The sequence below is a fragment of the Monodelphis domestica genome, chromosome 1 (assembly GCF_027887165.1).
Source record: "Monodelphis domestica isolate mMonDom1 chromosome 1, mMonDom1.pri, whole genome shotgun sequence".
NCBI lineage: Eukaryota > Metazoa > Chordata > Mammalia > Didelphimorphia > Didelphidae > Monodelphis > Monodelphis domestica.
Genome location: NC_077227.1, coordinates 182049994 through 182069728, shown reverse-complemented (window position 1 = coordinate 182069728; position 19735 = coordinate 182049994). Strand labels below are relative to the sequence as shown.

Below are 19735 nucleotides of genomic sequence, written 5' to 3'. Positions count from 1 at the left end.
GAAAAGTCAGTTTGCCAAAGCTGAATTGGAGCTCCAACTAGTTGGAGTAGCTGGATTTCTCTGAACACTAGAGTTTTGCTTGGAAGGATCTTGTGGTGAGTTGATAAAAGACTGACTGATCTTTCTCTTAGGGCCTCGGCCGGCCTAGGCTAGCCTAGCCCTTTTCTCATTGTTTCCTCTTACTCTCTCTTTCATTAATTCCTTAATTTTTATTAATTAAAATCTCCATAAAAACCCAGCTGACTTGGGTATATTTCATATTTGGGAATTTTTCCCTGGTTACCACTTTATATTTGATTTAACTCAAGACAATATCTTGAAACCATATTTCCATGGTCACAGTTTATACCAATCACTCTTTTAATTGTTACAATGTGAGCCTGCTGCCTTACCCCAGACAGGAGTGGGAGGAAAAGCTCCCATTGGGCTGCTGAGCAGAGGGGTAGATCATGTGAGAAATGTCCTCAGGCATATGTGGAGGGGGGGAGGGGAGTAGCCCCCTCCAACATGCATCAGCACACATGCCTTAAGTTTGCCAACACACATATAGACAATATGTCAGATGTGGGATTTGAACCTGACTTCAGGGTTAGCTTTCTATTTTGCTTACCGTTTTGTCTCATCTCTTCTTGCTGTCTTTTGTTAGTACATATTCATTTCCAAATATGCTCTATCCCCCATCCTCTGTCCAAGAATTATCCTCCATAATAAATAATAAAAACAGTATAGAAGAGTTAGCCAAAATATTGAGCATATGTAATATAGCAGTCTTTTTCTCTCACTCTTCTAAGAAGGGAATGAGATGAATTTATTTTTAAAAATGTATCACTTCAGTTCCCAAGGCCTGTAGGTTTGTATTTAATTTGGCATTAAGCAATTTATGCTATTCTGAAACCTCAAATCTCCTGGGAAACATACTTGAAATCTTAATTGCCCTCACCCTCTTGTTTTGTCCTTGAGTGGGATTTTCCCTAGGGATTTCCTTATTGTTGTCTTTTCCCTTCTAGACCCAAAAGCAAATCTTTAGAGGTTCCTGAGACCCCAATGCCCCAAACCAATTCCCTTGACCCCTTGTTTGTAAAGAATTCTTGGAAAAGACGTCCCTTATTTATTGAAGGACATCTTACTGATCTGAAGGTTTGTGGAAGAGATGGTGGTGGGAGAAGGCTGAGTAGCCTTTTTAGGACTTGAAGACTTGTTGAATCTGGTGAATGAGAGATGAGAGATAAGGATGACACTGATGATGCTAACTTGAGTATCTAAGAGAATGGCCATGCCTTGAGGCAGGCATATCCACCTGCAGTTAATGGCAAGTGATGAGCACCTACTCTAGGGTAGTGGCAGCGACAGAAGAGAGGATGGAATATTAGCAAAGGAAAAAAATCAAAAGGCCTTGACCACAGATTGGATATAGGGAGAGTGAGGATCCAGGATGACCTCTTACCTGAGAGTTGAGGAGGAGGATGTTGCCAGGGAAGTTAGGAGGAGAAGTAGGGTTTTGGAGGAAGGATAAATTAAGTGACTTGCCCAGGTGTTCATGGTGAGTAAAGCTCTGAGCCCAAATTTGAACTTGAGTCTTCCTGACTTCAGGACCATTGCTTTATATACTATATCACCTAGCTGCCTCTTTTAGGGATAACAGCATCTTTCTCAACAGATTTATTGGTAAGGTCAAAGGAGATAACATATTTGAGGTGCTTTGCAAATCGTAAAGCACTATATAATGTTAATTACTATTGTTATTTAGAGAGAAGGACCAAAAAAGCCTACTACAGAGTCTTGCAAAATAGAATGATGGCTCAGGATTTAGATATTTGTCCCACAAAGGAAATATAGAATCAGTAGTAGAACAGGAAAGTCAGAATGGAGCAGTATTAAAAAAGCTAAAGGAAAAGAGAGTATGCAGGAGGAATAAATAGTTAATATTTAAAAGCTAAAGAGTAGTACTCTGTTTCCCAGTTCCCAGTTCTACTAAGAATTGTTCAAGGTCACTGAGTTACATTAATTTAATGAAAGAGGAAATATACCACAGTACCTGGTTGAGGAGGGAATAAATCCACAACATTTACAGAGGACCACAGAAATTTGTATTTTTTTACCCCATCCACATCAGTTCTATCCTTAGAGAACCAAATTGGTGCCTTCTGAATTTTACCCATTTTTCATTTTTCCATTCAACTCACAATTCAGGATAGAACTTCTCACAAATTCTCTCTTTTTTTAAAGTTTGAATTAATTTATTTAGTCAATTTAGAGCATTAATACTTGTTTACAATAATCACATTTCCCTTCTTCCCCTCCACCCACCCTTCCCACAGCCAACATATAATTTCATTGGGTATTACTTGTGTCCTTGATCAGAAACCATTTCCGTGTTGTTGATGTGTGCACTAGAATGCTCATTTAGAGTCAACATCCCCAACCATATCTACTCGACCCATGTATTCAAGCAGGTTTTTTTTGGTTTTGCTTTTGTTTTTTGGTGTTTCTACTCCCACAGTTTTTCCTCTGAATGTGGATAGTGGCTTTTCTTGTAGATTCTTCCAAGTTGTTCAGGATCACTGCATTGCCACTAATGGAGAAGTCCATTACATTCGATTGTATCACAGTGTATCATTCTCTGTGTATGATGTTTTCCTGGTTCTGCTCCTCTCACTCTTCATCACTTCCTGGAGGTTGTTCCAGTTCCCATGAAATTCCTCCACTTTATTATTCCTTTGAGCACAATACTATTCCATCACCAACATATACCACAATTTGTTCAGCCATTCTCCAATTGAAGGGAATCCCCTCATTTTCTAATTTTTTGCCACCACAAAGAGTGCAGCTATGAATATTCTTGTACATGTCTTTTTCCTTATTATCTCTTTGGGGTACAAACCCAGCAGTGCTATGGCTGGATCAAAGGGCAGACCGTCTTTTATCGTCCTTTGGGCATAGTTCCAAATTGCCCTCCAGAATTGTTGGATCAATTCACAACTCCACCAGCAATGCATTAATGTCCCAACTTTGCCACTTCCCCTCCAGCATTCATTATTTTCCTTTGCTATCATGTTAGCCAATCTGCTAGATGTGAGGTGATACATCATTTGATCTTCATTTCTCTGATTATAAGAGATTTAGAACACTTTTTCATGTGCTTATTAATAGTTTTGATTTCTTTAACTGAAAATTGCCTATTCATGTCCCTTGCCCATTTATCAATTGGAGAATGGCTTGATTTTTTTGTACAACTGATTTAGCTCTTTATAAATTTGAGTAATTAGACCTTTGTCAGAGGTTTTTGTAATGAAGATTGCTTCCCAATTTGTTGCTTCCCTTCTAAATTTGGTTGCATTAGTTTTGTTTGTACTAAATATTTTTTATTTGATGCAATCAAAATTATTGATTGTACTTTTTGTGATTTTATTTCTAGCTCTTGCTTGGTTTTAAAATCTTTTCTTTCCCAAAGATCTTACATCTATACTATTCTGTGTTCACCTAATTTGCTTATAGTTTCCTTCTTTTATATTCAGGTCATTCACCCATTCTGAGTTTATCTTGGTATAGTGTGTGAGATGTTGATCCAAACCTAACCTCTCCCATACTCTCTTCCAATTTTCCCAGCAGTTTTTATCAAATAGTGGGTTTTGGTCCCCAAAACTGGGATCTTTCGGCTTATCATAGTCTTGCTGAGGTCATTTACCCCAAGTTTATTCCACTGATCCTCCTTTCTGTGTCTTAGCCAGTACCAAATTGTTTTGATGACTACTGCTTTATAGTATAGTTTGAGATTTGGGTCTGCAAGTCCTCCTTCCTTCGCATTTTTTTTTTCATGATTTCCCTCGATATCCTTGATCTTTTGTTCTTCCAAATGAACTTTGTTATGGTTTTTTCTAACTCAGTAAAAAAAATTTTTTGTAGTTCAATGGGTATGGCACTAAATAAGTAAATTAATTTAGGTAGGATTGTTATTTTTATTATGTTAACTCATCCTACCCATGAGCAATTGATGTTTTTCCAGTTGTTTAGATCTAGTTTTAATTCTGTTGAGAGTGTTTTGTACTTGTGTTCATATACTTCCTGTCTCTGTCTCAGCAGATAGATTCCTAGGTATTTTATATTGTCTAAGATCCTACTGCTGAGATGTGTTGGAGATATATAGATATGCTGATGACTTATGTGGGTTTATTTTGAATTCTGCAACTTTCCTAAAGTTGTTGATGATTTCCACTAGCTTTTTGGTCGATTCTCTAGGACTGTCTAAGTATACCATCATAACATCTGCAAAGAGTGAAAGCTTGGTCTCCTCACTGCCTATTTTAATACCTTCAATTTCTTTGTATTCTCTAATCTCTACAGCTAGTGTTTCTAGTACAATGTTAAATAATAGAGGTGATAATGGGCTTCCTTGTTTCACTCCTGATCTTATTGGGAAGGCTTCTAGTTTATCCCCATTGCAGATGATGTTTGCTGATGGTTTTAGATATATACTGTTTATTATTTTTAGAAAAGGCCCTTCTATTCCTCTACTTTCTAGTATTTTCAATAGGAATGGGTGTTGTATTTTATCAAAGGCTTTTTCTGCATCTATTGAGATAATCATGTGATTTTTGTCAGTTTGCTTATTAATATGGTCAATTATGTGGATGGTTTTCCTAATATTGAACCATTCTTTGCATTCCTGGTATGAATCCTACCTGGTCATAGTGAATAACCCTCGTGATGACTTGCTGGAGTCTTTTTGCTAGTGTCCTATTTAAGATTTTTGCATCTATATTCATTAAGGAGATTAGTCTATAGTTTTCTTTCTCTGTTTTTGATCTACCTGGCTTATCAGTACCATATTTGTGTCATAAAATGAATTTGGTAGAACTCCTTTGCTTACTCTGTCAAATAGTTTGTATAATATTGGGATTAATTGTTCTTTGAATGTTTCATAGAATTCATTTGTGAATTTATCTGGACCTGGGGACTTTTTCCTCAGGGAGTTCTTTGATGGCTTGTTCAATTTCTTTTTCTGATATGGGGTAATCGATTTCTTCCTCTGTTAGTCTAGGCAATTTATATTTTTGTAAATATTCATCCATATCACCTGTATTGCTATATTTGTTGCCATATAATTGTGCATAATAATTTTTAATGTTTGCTTTAATTTCCTCAATTAAAATACACATTGGAGGTGAGGTCTCCCTTTTCATCTTGGATACTATAAATTTGGTTTTCTTCTTTCCTTTTTTTAATTAGACTGACCAGTACTTTGTCTATTTTATTTGTTTTTTCAAAGTACCAGCTTCTAGTCTTATTTATTAAATCAATAGTCCTTTGACTTTCAATTTTATTATTTTATCCTTTGATTTTTTAGGATCTCTAATTTAGTCTTCTTCTGAGGATTTTTACTTTGTTTACTTTCTAGTTTTTTAATTTGCATGCCCAATTCATTGACCTCTGACCTCCCTAATTTGTTAATATATTAACTCAAGGATATAAATTTCCCCCTGAGAACTGCTTTGGCTGCATCCTATAGGTTTTGAAAGGATATATCATCATTGTCATTTTCTTCAATGAAATAATTAATTGTTTCTATGATTTGTTCTTTAACTAACAGGTTTTGGAGAATCATATAGTTTAATTTATGATTAATTTTTTCTTTACCTCTCCATGTACCATTACTAATTATTATTTTCATTGCATTGTGATCTGAGAAGGTTGCACTTAGTATTTCTGCTCTTTTGCACTTGTTTGCAATGTTTTTATGCCGTAATACATGGTCATTTTTTGTGAATGCACCATGAGCTGCTGAGAAGGTGTATTCCTTTTTGTCCCTATTTATTTTTCTCCATATATCTAATAACTCTAATTTTTCCAATATTTCATTAAGTTCTCTTACCTCTTTCTTATTTATTTTTTGGTTTGATTTATTTCGTTTGGATAGAGGAAGGTTCAGGTCTCCCACTAATATAGTTTTTCCATCTATTTCATCCTTGAGCTCCTCTAGTTTCTCCCTTAGAAATTTGATGCTGTACCATTTGTTGCATATATGTTGACTAGTGATATTTTTCCTCATTATCCATATTCCCTTTTATCAGGATGTATTTACCTTCCCTATCCCTTTTAATCATGTCTGTTTTTACTTTGTCTTTGTAAGATATCATGATTGCATCTCCTGCCTTCTTTCTATCAGTTGAGGCCCAATAGGTCTTGCTCCAACCTTTAATTCTGACCTTGTGAGTATCTACCTGCCTCAGGTATGTTTCTTGTAGACAGTGTATGGTAGGGTTCTGGATTCTAATCCACTCTTCTATTCGCTTGCATTTTATGGGTGAGTTCTTCCCTCTTTGGGTCAATTTCAAGGCACATAAGAGTTTTGTATTTCCTATCTCCAACCTCTTTACCCTTCCAGTGTATTGATGTTGTCCCCCTCCTGCCATTAGCTTCTTTGTGACATATAAATTTACCCCCTTTTGTTTATTTTTCCATTTCTTTTAGTATTAACCTCTTTTTTTAACTCTACTTGTATATATATATATATATATATATATACACATGTATATGTATTTATGCATACATATATCTATATACATATTTATGTCTTGTCATTTCATTCTATACACTTTGTCACTGTTCCCTCTAAGTGTAATTCTTCTAGCTGCCCAGGTGATAATAATAATTTTTAAGAGTTACTAATGACCTCTTTTCTTATAGGGATACATATCATTTTAACTTACTGGGTCTCTTAAAAAATTTTTGTTTCTTTTGTTTGTTTTGTTTTTTCTTTTTTCCCCTCTTTTTCAATTACCTTTGATGATTCTCTTGAGTTTTGTGCTTGCACATCAAATTTTCTGTTCAGGTCTAATCTTTACAAATTCTTGGGATTTTTCTATTTTGTTGAATGATCATACTTTCCCCTGTAAGAATATAGTCAGTTTTTCTGGGTAATTGATTCTTGATTGTAGTCCTAGTTCCCTTGCTTTCCAGAATATCTTTTCATCCCTTCATCCAGAATGCCTTTTGGTCCTTCCGTGAAATGCAGCCAGATCCTGTGTTTTCTGTGTTTTCACTGTGGTTCCATGGTATCTGAATGACTCCTTCTTGGAAGCTTGTAATATTTTTTCCTTGGTCTGATAGTTCTTGAATTTGGCTATATCATTCCTGGGTGTTGTCAGTTGGGGAATAAGTACAGGAGGTGATCTGTGGATTCTATCAATCTCCACTTTTCCCTCTTGTTCTAGAACATGGGGTTAGTTTTCTTGGATAATTTCCTGTAGTATTATGTCCAGGCTTTTTCTTTTGTCATGGTCTTCTGGTAGACCAATGATTCTTAAGTTGTCTCTCCTGGAACGATTTTCTAAATCCTCTGTTTTGTGGTTGAGATCCTTCATATTTTCCTCAATTTTTTTTCATTCTTTTGGTTTTGTTTTATAGTGTCCTGCTGCCTTGTGAGCACTTAGTTCTAGTTGTTGTATTCTGGTTCTTAAAGAGAGGATTTCATCCCTGGCTTTTTGGTCATCCTTCTTCTTCTGGTCTGATTTTTTTTGGAGGTCATCTTTCAATCTCTTTACCTCATCTCTCTTCTCCTTTGCCTCATCTTTCATCTTCTTTGCCTCGTCTTTTGTCTCCCTTGCCTCATTTTCAAGCTGATTGATTTTGGCTTTCATGACACTATTTTCTGTTTCCAGATGACTTATCTTAGTTTTTAAGTTCTTTTCCCAGTTGTCTTCAGCCTCTCTTAATTGTTTTAAATTGCATTTTGAGTTCTTCCAAAGTCTGTATCCAATTCGCTGGGATTTCTGACTTATTGCTTGATGATCTCTCTTCCTCTGTTCCATTTGCTCTTTGTTCATTTCCTGTATAGAAGCTGTCGATTGCAATTTCTTTCTTTCTTTTTCTGTTGTTTGCTCATATTTATCCCTTCTTTATTCCCCACAGTTTTCTGTGCTCTTTCTCCTCTCATATTTTTGATTTTGGGGTTTTCTGTTAGTCTCCCCTCTTGGAGCTTTGTCAGGAGATCTCTTGGTGTAGTCTGTGGGGGAGGCATGTTGGAGCTTAAGCTTCTCTGTCCTCTGGAAGCTTTTGATTGGATTAAAGGCCAGCAGTCTTTTAAATTGAGTCCAGCAGAAGGGTTGCTTGGTTCTGTCTTGTTGTTAGGTTTGAATTTCAGTGACCTAGGAGTATTTAGTTTGTAATTGGTAAGGAAGGTCATTCAGAGGTTTGAACTTATGCTGCCTCTATGCCGCCATCTTGACTCTGCCTCTCAGCTGGTCTTTTTCTTAAGTTTTAAAAAAATTAAAATTTTTTTCTCCTTTCTATCCCAGTCTTTTGAAAAAGGATGAAATGGGATCATTTGGGCATGCAGAGGATTTGCCTTGGTAAAGAGAAAGGCCTCCTTTCACATGAGATAAGAGTGGAAGAGGAAATGGTGGAAGAAGGCACCTAAGTGTTGTGAGATGAGAAGCAGGAAAGAAGGAGATCTCAGCAATTGGACTAAATTTTTTTTAGTAAAATTTGAAGCCAGATTCTTTAACTAAGAGGGAGAGCCCTGGGAGGTTTCAAGAGCAAGGGAAAGTCTGGAAAAACTATTTCAATAAGTAGGAGAATTGAGTTAATAGGGAGGTATAAAAGGATTGCCTTACTATAGTGTATATACTTTGTTAATATATTTATTTTTCATGTTGTCTCTTTTAGATTGTGAACTTCTTCAGGGCAGGGACTGCCTGTTGTCTTTTTTTGTATCCCAGCTATATGTTTTTTCATTTTTCATTTGGAATAGTCATATTCCTTTTGGAATATTATTTTCTATGCTCCCTGTTGCTTTGTATTGGAAGATATAAAATCTTATGTATGGTCCTGTATGTGGTGTTTCAGTATTTGAAGTCTTCATTTCTAGCTGTTTGAAATATTTCTTCTTAAACCTAGAAGCATTAAATTTGGCTGGTCCTAGAAGTTTTCATTTTGGGTTTCAGAACTTGACCAGTGAATTCTTTATATATTTACTTTGCCCTCTTGTTCTAACATATCTGTGCAGTTTTCTTTCCTAGTTTCTTGAAATAGAGTATCTAAGCTCTTTTTTTGGCCCCAATTTTCATGTAGTCCAGTGATTCTTAAATTATTTCTCTTTTGCTGTTTTCAAGGTGTTTGTTTTTGATAATGGATATTTTATATTTTCTTTTCCAACAATAATTGTTTTAATATGTCTTATCTCATGGAAATTATAAACTAGTAAATACCCCCAAAACAGGAAATATATCAAAGCATGAAACAGGAAGGGATTAGGGGATGATTAGCACCTCCCTTTTCCCCTTCTCTTTTGTAAGACCTCTTGCTCCTTTGCTAATTCAGTTGAGGAAAGATGAATGTTAGTCACAGTGTTTGGCACCTGCAGCAATGTCAGAGTCCTACCTCCCCATATTTGACCTTGATGTTATTAGACAGTAGGATTAAGGAAAATAGCTAATGATATTTTTATTGATTTTGTAGAAACCATCACATAAAATGGAAACTTCATCCCAGTCTGCCCAGAGGAACCATCAGGATCCAGAGACGCCAATAACAGATTTGCCCTTGTCCTACTTTTTAATCTCTTCAAATTCTTGAAACTACAAAAATATCCCCAAGTATCTGCCAATTCCAGAACTGACTAAAAGGAAGACAAATGGGTCAGGTGTGCATACTACACCCATGCCAGAGCTGTGGATTTATAGTGGTTATTTGGAATCACTATTAGGATTCTGATATTTGCAAATATTTGCAAATAATCTTTGATCCCTGAGGCAGAACTTTGAGATGGTACTGTCTAGAGGAAGTCAAACATCTGTACAGATTATGTTTGATACTAATTTCAGTCACAGGATGTAGATTGGCCCATCACTGCAACAAGATGTTAATTATATCTCTAGGATCACTGTTATGACTGTGTCAAGATACTGACAAGGAGATGGGCCATTTCATAGGTATGATAGTAGCTTGTCTATTCATAGCCTATTTAACAGAATTTCCTGATTTTCTAAAGACTGGGGATAGGGTCTATCTTTAGATATTGCAGCTATGATTTTATTGGTATGGGGAATTCCTGGTTGAGAAGATTCTCTCTATGTGTGCATGTATTAATTTACCTTCTTTCCAACTTGTATTCTTAAAAAATTACCTAAAGGACTAAGAAGTAAAATGATTGGCCAGGATCAAAATACCCAAAAGTGCCCAAACTTAAACTTGTATTTTAGTGTTGAGGCCAGCTTTCTGTCCATTATTCCATGCCTCCTATTTAAAAGCAAAACAAACCACATTTTTGCATGTGCGTGTGCTGATTTTCTGAGTGTGAAGAGGTAACTCCAGTTTATTTTCATTTCTATTTTTCATAGTAGTAGTAATTCTGAACAAATTTTCATGTACTGGTTTTGAAAATTTAACACTAACCTGTACCCCTATCTTTGCTACCTCAAAGATTTTCTTTGAATTTTAAAAGGGGTGAATTTTAATATAAAGTTTGAAATTACAACTTACTCCATTCTCTGATTGAAATAAGTTTTAACTTAAGCCATCCTCTGTTTGGAATTAAGTTGGTGGGTAGAAAAAAGAGAGTTGGGGTAGAGAGGAGTGGACATGTATACTCTGAATCCATTCTAAAAGTCTTATGACTCCTGGTATCTAGAAAACCCTCCTCTTGTCCAGAATGTAGTCAGAGTCCTCCAGTCAGAAGGGCTTTGGAAAAGGACATCATGAAGAATATAAATTTGAATATAGAGAAGAAGTAGGGACTTTTCCTCCTGGGGATTCCAGAGGAGAAGGTATACATAGGCCTGGCTACTGGCTCTCCGCCTGGTGCTTAAAGGAGTCTTCTTAAGGGAATGGCCAGCCACATGTGTCTAGAGGCTTTTTCTTTCTCTGGACTGCTTTTTATTATTTAATAATAACTTCTAAATTAAGACATTGTCTCCAGAGAATGTTAATATTAACACTGTTTAGAGCTCATGTGTCTTTTGAAAACTGTTCATATAGTTTAAAATTTGTGTACTAGTTTTTAATGAATGCATTTGATTTGTCAAGTTTCTGTGCATTTTGAATATTAGTATTTTATTGCTGTTTAATTTTTCTTTTCTACTCTAAGGCCAAGCATAACTAATCCCTCATCAACGTAGCAGCTTTTCGTGTATTAAAATACAGCTATTGGGTTCCTTATGAAATTTTCCAAACTAAGTATTACCAATGCCCTTAGTTGGTAGTCATATTGCATTATCCCCAGTCTTTTAACCATTTATTTTTCCTCTGGATGTGCCTCCAGTTTGTTTTTAAATACTTCTTAGACTGTAGCATCTGATATACTTGTGAAAGTCACAAGAATTGGCAGCTGAAGCCAACTTAGTCTTTTTCCTGTGTTTCTAGTGCTTTCTGAAGATTTCTCAGAGAATATACATTTTCATAATATTTGGTTGTAGTGGTTATGTCAAGATCTAGGAGAAAGAGAGCTTTGTGAATGTTTTTCCCCAACCCTTAAAAGGAGGGATTGATCCTATTGAGACAATTGAGTCAGCCAACATTTATGAAGCACCTACTACGTGCTAGTCATGTGCTTAAGCACTGAAAGCTAAGCACATCCTGCCTTTACTCTAAAGATAAAGATCAATCAAACATCCTAACTCAAGTAAAAATAAGGGTAGGAGATCAACTGTTAGAAGGGTCAAGTCAGCTGCCTGAGCAGCCATTTTGTGTGTCATTGTGGTTTTCTATTGAAGGGCTTTTTAAAAGCAAGGGCTGAAGATGTGTTGACTACCTAAGAGCCTTGGAGGTCTTACTCTGAAATGAACAATAAGCCTTCCCTAAGGCATCATCTGCAGGGTCAGAACAAGAACATATCAGAGTTTTCAGTAGTTTGCAGACAGTAAACTCACAGAACTGCAATGAAATAATGCCACTTAAACAATGAACTGCCTCTAAGAAATGTGTTATTTTGAATACATATTAGTATGAATATTAGGATACCTTCTGATATTTTCCCAGGAGAAACAAATATATAATATTAAAAAATAAAAATGTAATTGACACTAGTCAGTTGTAAGTTAATGCTGACAAAACAGAAAGTTGGTTGCCTACATGGAATTTAATAAATGAGACAAAGAAGAATTTTAAAATTGTTTTGCATCAGTATTAGATAATAAATTCCTTTGAAAAGAAATGTCCTTAGAGCAAAAGTTTATCATAGAGACAGAGACAAAAACGTACTTGTTCCAGTGAGATTGATAAATTAAAGGACATTTTGAGCATAATGTGTATCTCATTTTTGCTTCTGCACAATTTCTGCTGTGAGAAACACTGAGAATGAAGAACATTAAAGTACTCCCCTATAACTCGAGCTTCAATTCTTTCATTACCCATTTCTAAACTTCAGGTTTTTGTCAAGATAAAGTGCCATACTTATTGTATACTTTTTAATGCTGGAGGTGCTATGGGCTAATCTTTCCCCCCCTTTTCCCCTCCCTTGTCCTAGCCTCTGACTCCAAGCCCAACTTGTTCAAGATTTTTGTCAGCCTGGGCCTGATGGGACCAGGGTATACAATAAGCAACCCCCCCTCAGGCTGAGGATGCTACTGCTATTTATTGTTTTTATGTATTCTTAATTATTTAGCATGTGTAAAACTATGTTATCTTTTTTATTAGGTTACTAATTTTTAAAATCATGTCCCTGATGCAGTTTTTGAGCACTATGCCCCTAAATCCATTATCTTCATAAGCCCTATAGTTTTTATTGTGGGATTTTGAATAATTCAGTGCTTTTTAGGAACCCATATACTACATTACAGCATAATTTTGGTCTCCTGAAAGGAGAGAACAAGTTGGATTTGCTCATTCAGAGGCTAGCTTCTTGCCAGACAACTGCTACCAATTCTTGAGTTGTTTTCCTCTGTCTAAAACTAAAACTAAAACTGGCATTTAGTTATATTTAGTTTGGTTTCTTGAGAGTTAGTTTAGTTTGGATAATTTTTATAGAGCCTTCTCACCTTAGAGTAGTGTTTTGGGTTCTTGAAACTTTGAAGGATGCAGAATAGATTTACACTGAGATGTTTGCTGGAATATCTACTTTGATTGCTATGTGGGCTTGAGCTGCCTGAACCACACACCCTGAACACCCTGAACTACAAGCTTAACTAATAATGTTAAGTGCAGCTCTTAACAGCTCCATATTCCAAGTCTCTGTCAGTCATTCTGTGCACATGTGGATTGATCGTGCCTTTACTTTGTCGCTACTCTGGTCTGGTTTTGTGCCTTGGCCAAGTCCCTAAATGATTTATTCCTTGTTTTATGGCTTGACCCCCTGAACTTAGTGAGCTCTCCCAACTCTGAATGACCTGAAAAGATTAATCCTTTTTGAGTGAAGTAAATGGATTCTACAAAATAGAAAACAAAATAAATAATGTTGACTTTAAAATCTTGTAGCAGTGGTACTGTCACCTCAGGAAAGTCTGAATCTCATTCAATAATAGTAGAACATTATTCAAAACTGCTGAATATTGACAGCAGAACATTGACTAAGAATATAAGTAGAAGATACATGTTTAGAACTCCACATTCTGAACTCAAAGGCTCATAATGTTTATATTTAAACATTTTGATGAAAAACAACTAATCTTTCAAGGAACTGGGGAAAACGCTTCAAATATGAAGGAAAGGCAATTTGAACAAGAAAATATTATTCTGCATTTATGAGATATAACACAAGGTAATGGAATGTGTTCCAAAAAGCAAAGACATCCAACATGCAAACAAATTAATATATCCTATAAATCTGTACATTATTATCAATGAAAAAAATAGACTTTTATAATGAAGAGAAATTTATTTCAAGCAATCCTGCAAAATAAATCTTAGGTGAATAGACTAACAAACAGCTCATTTAACAAAAGCTTTTTAAAGGTAAGTGAAGTTATCAGGAAAAGACTAATGACATTCGTTTCTGTTTGTAGATTATATTTGTATTTTTTTAATTTGTTTTTGGTTCCAAATTTTCTTCATTCTTCCAACCCCTACACTACTTACTGAGAGGTCAAGAAAAATGATAACCATTATACATATACAAAGCATAAGTTCCATATTAACCATGTTGCAGGCAAAAAATCAAAACAGAAAATTGGAGGAAAAGAATATATTTTAATTTAGTCTGAACCTTATCACTTCTCCATCTTGAGGTAAATAGTATTTTTTTTATTATGAGCCTTTTGTAATTGCTATGATCATTGTTTTTAGTAGAGTTGCTATTGCTATTATTATTGTGTATATTGATCTACTTTCTAGTTTTCCCAGTAGTTTTTGTCAGATAGCTTTTCCCCCAGTTGCTGGGATCTCTGGGTTTATCATATACTTGATTATTCTACTCAGTTGCTTCTTATATTGGGTACCTCCTCTATTCTATTAATCAGTCATTCTATTTCTAATCAAGTACTAAATTGTTTTCATGATCACCACTTTGTAGTATAATTTGAGATCTGGCACTACAAGGCCTGCTTCCTTCACCTTTTTAAAATTGATTTTCTTGATACTCTTGATCTTTTGTTTTTCCTTTATAGAATAATTCTTTGTTAGTTTGATTGTGAAGTACTGAATAATTTAATTAATTTAAGTAGTATTGCAATTTTTATTATAATTGGCTTGGCCTACCCAAGAGCATTTAGTATTTTTCTGTTTATTTAAATTTTGTGTAGAATATTTTGTAATTGTGTTCATAGAGTTCTTGTGTCTTAACCGGTAGACTCCCAAGTATTTTATACCGTCTACAGTTTTTAAAAAGAATTTATCTATATCTATTGTTGAGTTTTGCTGGTAATATATAGAAATGGTATTGATTTGTGTGAGTTTATTTTATATCCTGTAACTTTGCTAAATTTGCTAATTGTTTCAAATAGTTTTTTAGTTAATTCTCTAGAGTTCTCTAAGTATGCCATCTGCAAAAAGTTATAGTTTTTTTCCTATTGGTTATGCTTATTCCTTCAATTTCTTTTTGTCATTTTATTGCTATCAATCGCATTTCTAGTACAATATCAAATAATAATGGTGGTAATAGATATCCTTGCTTCATACCTTATTTTATTAGATGGCCTTTAGGTTTATCTTCATTATCTCTTGGTTTTAGAGTGATACCACTTGCCATTTTAAGAAAAGTTCCATTTATATCTTTACTTTTTTGGCATTTTAATAGGAATTTGAATTGCATTTATTTGAAAGTTTTTTTTCTGCATCTATTTAGTTATGTGCTTTTAGTTGTTTTTGTATTGATGTGATGAAATATGCTTGCGTTTTTTTTTTTAACCAGCTCTACATTCCTGGTTTAAATCCTATTTGCTTATAGTACATGATTTTTAACATAATGCTATGATCTCTTTTGCTGACATTTCACTGAAAACTTTTTTTTTTTAAACCCTTACCTTCCATCTTGGAGTCAATACTGGGTATTGGCTCCAAGGCAGAAGAGTGGTAAGGGCTAGGCAATGGGGGTTAAGTAACTTGCCCGGGGTCACACAGCTGGGAAGTGTCTGAGGCCAGATTTGAACCTAGGACCTCCCATCTCTAGGACTGACTCTCAATCCACTGAGCTACCCAGCTGCCCCCCCCACCCCCCCCCCCCCGAAAACTTTTTAATCACTATTTATCAAGGAAATTAGTTTATAGTTTTATTTTTGCTCTTCCTTGTTTAAGTATCAAAACAATATTTATATCATAGAAGGAATTTGGTAGGACTATTTTTTTCCCCAAACAGTTCTTATAATAATAGAATTAATTTTTCCTTAAAATGTTTGGTCATTCATTTATAAATCCATCTGATCCTGGAGTTTTTTCCTTAAGGAACTATTTTATGCCTTGTTTAATTTTTCTGAGATGGGGTTATTTAAGTATTCTACTTGGTAGGGAGATTTTCATTGTTTTAAACATCTTAGCTGTTTTCTCCTGTAACTCATTTACCTTTTCCTTCAAGAATTTGGATGCTATGCCATTTGGTGTATACATATTGAGTATTGATTTTATTTTATTAAATTTAATACCTTTCAACAAAATATGATTTCCCTGTATATCTTTTTAATCATATCTATTTGTTTGAGAGTATAATTACTACCCCAGCTTTTTTTTTATATCAGTTTTAACATTATAGATTCAGCTCTACCTAATTTTAGTTCTCTTTGTCTCTTTCTGTTTCAAGTGTGTCTTTTGTAAACAACATATTATTGGATTTTATTGTCACATTCACTGGACTATCCTCTTCCATTTTATAGGAAAGTTTATCTCATTCACATGCTGTGTATTTTCCCCCATCCTATTCACTTCTGTTTTTCCTTCCCTTTTTAATCCTGTTCTCTCCCCAAAAGTTTGTTTTACTCCTGACCACCACCTTTTTTATATACCCTTCTTCTCTTTACTCTCTCATCTTTTCTCTTAACCTCTTACTTTCCTGTTGGATAAGATGAGTTTCTCTGCCTAATTGTGTGACTATATAAATTCTTCCCCAGTTCAGGTCAAATTTGAGATTGCTCACTCTTTTTACCCCTCCCTCCCCCTGTCATTTCCCCCCTTCTTTTGTTTCTCTTAAGTTTTTTGTTAGTGTGTCAAATATTATGTTCATGTCTGGTATTTTCATTAGTTATCCTTGAAAGTCTTCTCTTTTGTTTATTATACATTTTCCTCCTGAAATATTATACTCAACTTTTCTGAATAGTGTCAACCTGGAAAAACATAGAATCACTAAAGTAGTCAGCAAAACCAAATCTTTAATTAGGAAGGAGACAGTTGTAAAATTTAAATTAATTTCCAAATAACTCCAAGTATTATATTTTATAAGATTTATTAATGATAACTTGAAGTAGAAGAAATAAAGGAACAAAGTACAAAACTTAATTATGACCATGTGAGTAACTTCTCTTGCATGGCAGTCACCCGACTGCCACAGCCAAATTTCCAAGAAGAGAGAGGGCAGAGCTACACAAAACTTCTATCTTCCCTATTGTTAGTATGTTATATAGATATGTAACTGGGATGCTGGGAGAGAGAATCCCTGGGGAGCAAAATTCTTATTATACACAGGTCCTTAATAATCGACTGACACACAGAGGCAAATCCTGGGAGCTCTGGGGACGGTGTCTCTGAGAGAATCACCATGCTAGATGATTCTCTAAAGAACAATAGAATGTAGGGATCTTATATACCATTTGGAGAAATCAGGACAGAGAAGAATTATTGATTGGCTTTACAATGGCCCTAAGGAAATGAGGAGTCCAAGATAGGATTATCAGGGAGTGGCTGATGCTTTACAATGGATAGTGTCAATGTGGAATCTAGAATCCCCCAAACTTGGAGCCTAGAAAGATTTAATGAACCCCAGTTTACTTAGCTTAAAGGTGAAAGCCTCAGGTTTGACACTGTTCCTGTAAGAATCCACCCCTGAGGGGAATCTCAGACTTTAACAATCCACTTCAGATGGGGACTAAGCCCCAGCCAAAGCCCAGTGACTCTTCTAGTCTCCAGAAGCCTCTCCCAGTATATCACACTCTCCTTCCAAGGATCTGATCCAACAGATCTTCAGCTTTACTTGTTCCCTGTTCTGATGAGAATCCACCCTGAAGGGGATCTTAGGCTAGCAGTTTCAGACTGAATAATGGACCCTAAGGTAAATGATGATCCCCATTAGGTGGGGCTAAGCAAATGCTAAATACCCTTTTTGTCTTAGGTAATCTTCCCCATTGTATCAGAGATCCTTTCCCAAGAAGACTAACACCTTGGCCGGGAGCATCTTTTTAGTATCCTTTGTAGTAGCCCCTGGAAATTTATCCTTTGTAAGTAGCCCCTGGAAATTGACCTAAAAAACTCCAAAAATTAGACTGCAGCGCATGGCTTTTTCTTCTCAAAAAGTAGAATCCATGAGGATTTCTCACCAAACACAAATACTTAGGATTATTAAGGAAAAACTTAAGATCACCTTTAACTTGGAACAGAGTACATAAATTACAATGGCTATTCATTCCCATTTCTTTACCTTTTTTTACTCTAATTTCAACTGTGGCTCCAAAAATTGTATTTCCATCAGCTATAGACTAACCATCTTTTTTTGGTCTAAGGCAGAAGATGCTTCTAAGAGTATTTGGTTGTTTAATTAAAATGCTCAGGGTCTTTTACCATTAAAGCATTTTCTTAAATATTTTCTTGTCTGTTTACAATGCAAAAACCAGTTAGGCCTGTGCGTTTACCAAAATAAAATCAAGTGTCTTATATTTTAGAATACCTGAATGTTAATCAGAAAAGCCCTACTCTCTAGACATAATAAGGAACAGCTTAACAAAAATGTGAAATGATAGCATTCAAATCAAGAGTTGATAACTAAAATAAAAATGTATCTCAGTACTAGCATCATAAAAATTAACTGCTGTTGATATGCAATATTCTCCACATTTGCCATACTGAAATTGTAAAGGAAAAGACTAAAATCTAAGTTCTGAATCCTGGACCCTCCTTATTCTCCTGCTGGAGATTCTGACATCCAGATCCCAAGTTCCTATATTTTCAGCTTTTGGGAGGACTCAGCAGTTAGTAACAGCTGCAAACATTATCAGCTAACATTGCAATCTTTTAAGGTTACTATTAGAGAAGTCTTCCCTAGGAAATACATTAGGGATATAATATAGACAAAATCCAGAAACTCAGAACTTACGTTCTCAAACTTCTATGAAAAGTTTTTTCACAAAAATTTACAACCATTTAAAAGCTTAAGCTGTAGCATTTCATGCCAGGAAGAACCTTTCTCTGTTTTAATTGATTCAAGGCAGTTAGTTACACAAAACTTAGATTAAACCCTTCGGTTTAATAACCTTGACTCCAAAGCCAAAAACATACCTGAGTATTGAGGTTGCAGTCAGGTTGGACAGAACCCCATTTTGACCAAAAAGAAAGTATGGTTGGGTCAGAGTTAAGACAACTTTTGCCCACCATGTACACATCTATAGTCCCCAAATCCCCCACGTACCTTATACTTGGCAACAGTCTCCTGCAAGGGGCTTTCTGAGACCCACATGAAACAGTGTTTACCCATTTAACCCTTGATTAGAGATTAGTTCACGTTACCCCAAATACATGAGACCCAAGTTAATTGTTCAAGAGTTTTCACTTACCCAGCCAACCCACTAAGCTAAGTCTGGACTGGAACTCAAGGGGTTTCCATGGGCACCACATGTCTAGAATCTGCCAAGTAGGTGGCTTTGGCAGTTGGAACTTAGAATCTTGGTGGGACCTCCATTTATATTCAACTTGGAAAAACAGAACCATTTAAGTAGTCATTAATTAGGAAAGAGATAGGTCCTTAAAATTCAGCTGCCACACAGAGCCTTGTGCTAAATACCACACAGGATCATAATTCTGAGGCTCTGGGAAATTGACTGTCTTAACTTCAGGGTGCCTTGTTTCAGCTAGGCTTGCCCAATCATTGGAGGTTATTTGGAATAATTCTTCCCTTTTTTCTATAGAGTAGTCTTCTAGCCATTTAAATCATTATTTATTTCTTTAAGGAATATTCTAATTGAATTTATGCAAGTATTTTCTTGCTTTTGCAGACCGCACCTTAGATATTTCATTTTGTTGTTATTTGAAATATGATTTCTTTTTTTATTTCCACTTGGATTTACCATATGGAATTGTAATTGATTTCTGAAGCTTATTTTTTAGCCTGCAACTTTGCTGAAGTTATTGTCTTATTACTGTTTAAAACTTGGTTGCAGAGCAATTGGTGACCTGC

At 35.4% G+C, this 19735-nt stretch overlaps 2 long non-coding RNA genes across 2 annotated transcripts in view; one reads left to right on the top strand and one right to left on the bottom strand.

The window, feature by feature from the left end:
• Nucleotides 1–10478, top strand: part of LOC107650767 (uncharacterized) — a 32492-nt gene extending 22014 nt beyond the window's left edge. Inside the window, exon 3 of the long non-coding RNA XR_001626755.2 lies at nucleotides 9457–10478. This is a non-coding gene — a long non-coding RNA (uncharacterized LOC107650767). The remainder of the gene's footprint in view (nucleotides 1–9456) is intronic.
• The window catches only part of LOC103094178 (uncharacterized), a 40338-nt gene extending 20896 nt beyond the window's left edge, over nucleotides 1–19442 (bottom strand). The window contains exons 1-2 of the long non-coding RNA XR_008914860.1: nucleotides 19116–19442; nucleotides 611–700 (exon numbers count right to left, since the gene is read on the bottom strand). This is a non-coding gene — a long non-coding RNA (uncharacterized LOC103094178). The remainder of the gene's footprint in view (nucleotides 1–610; nucleotides 701–19115) is intronic.
• Between the last annotated feature and the right edge of the window lie 293 nt (nucleotides 19443–19735).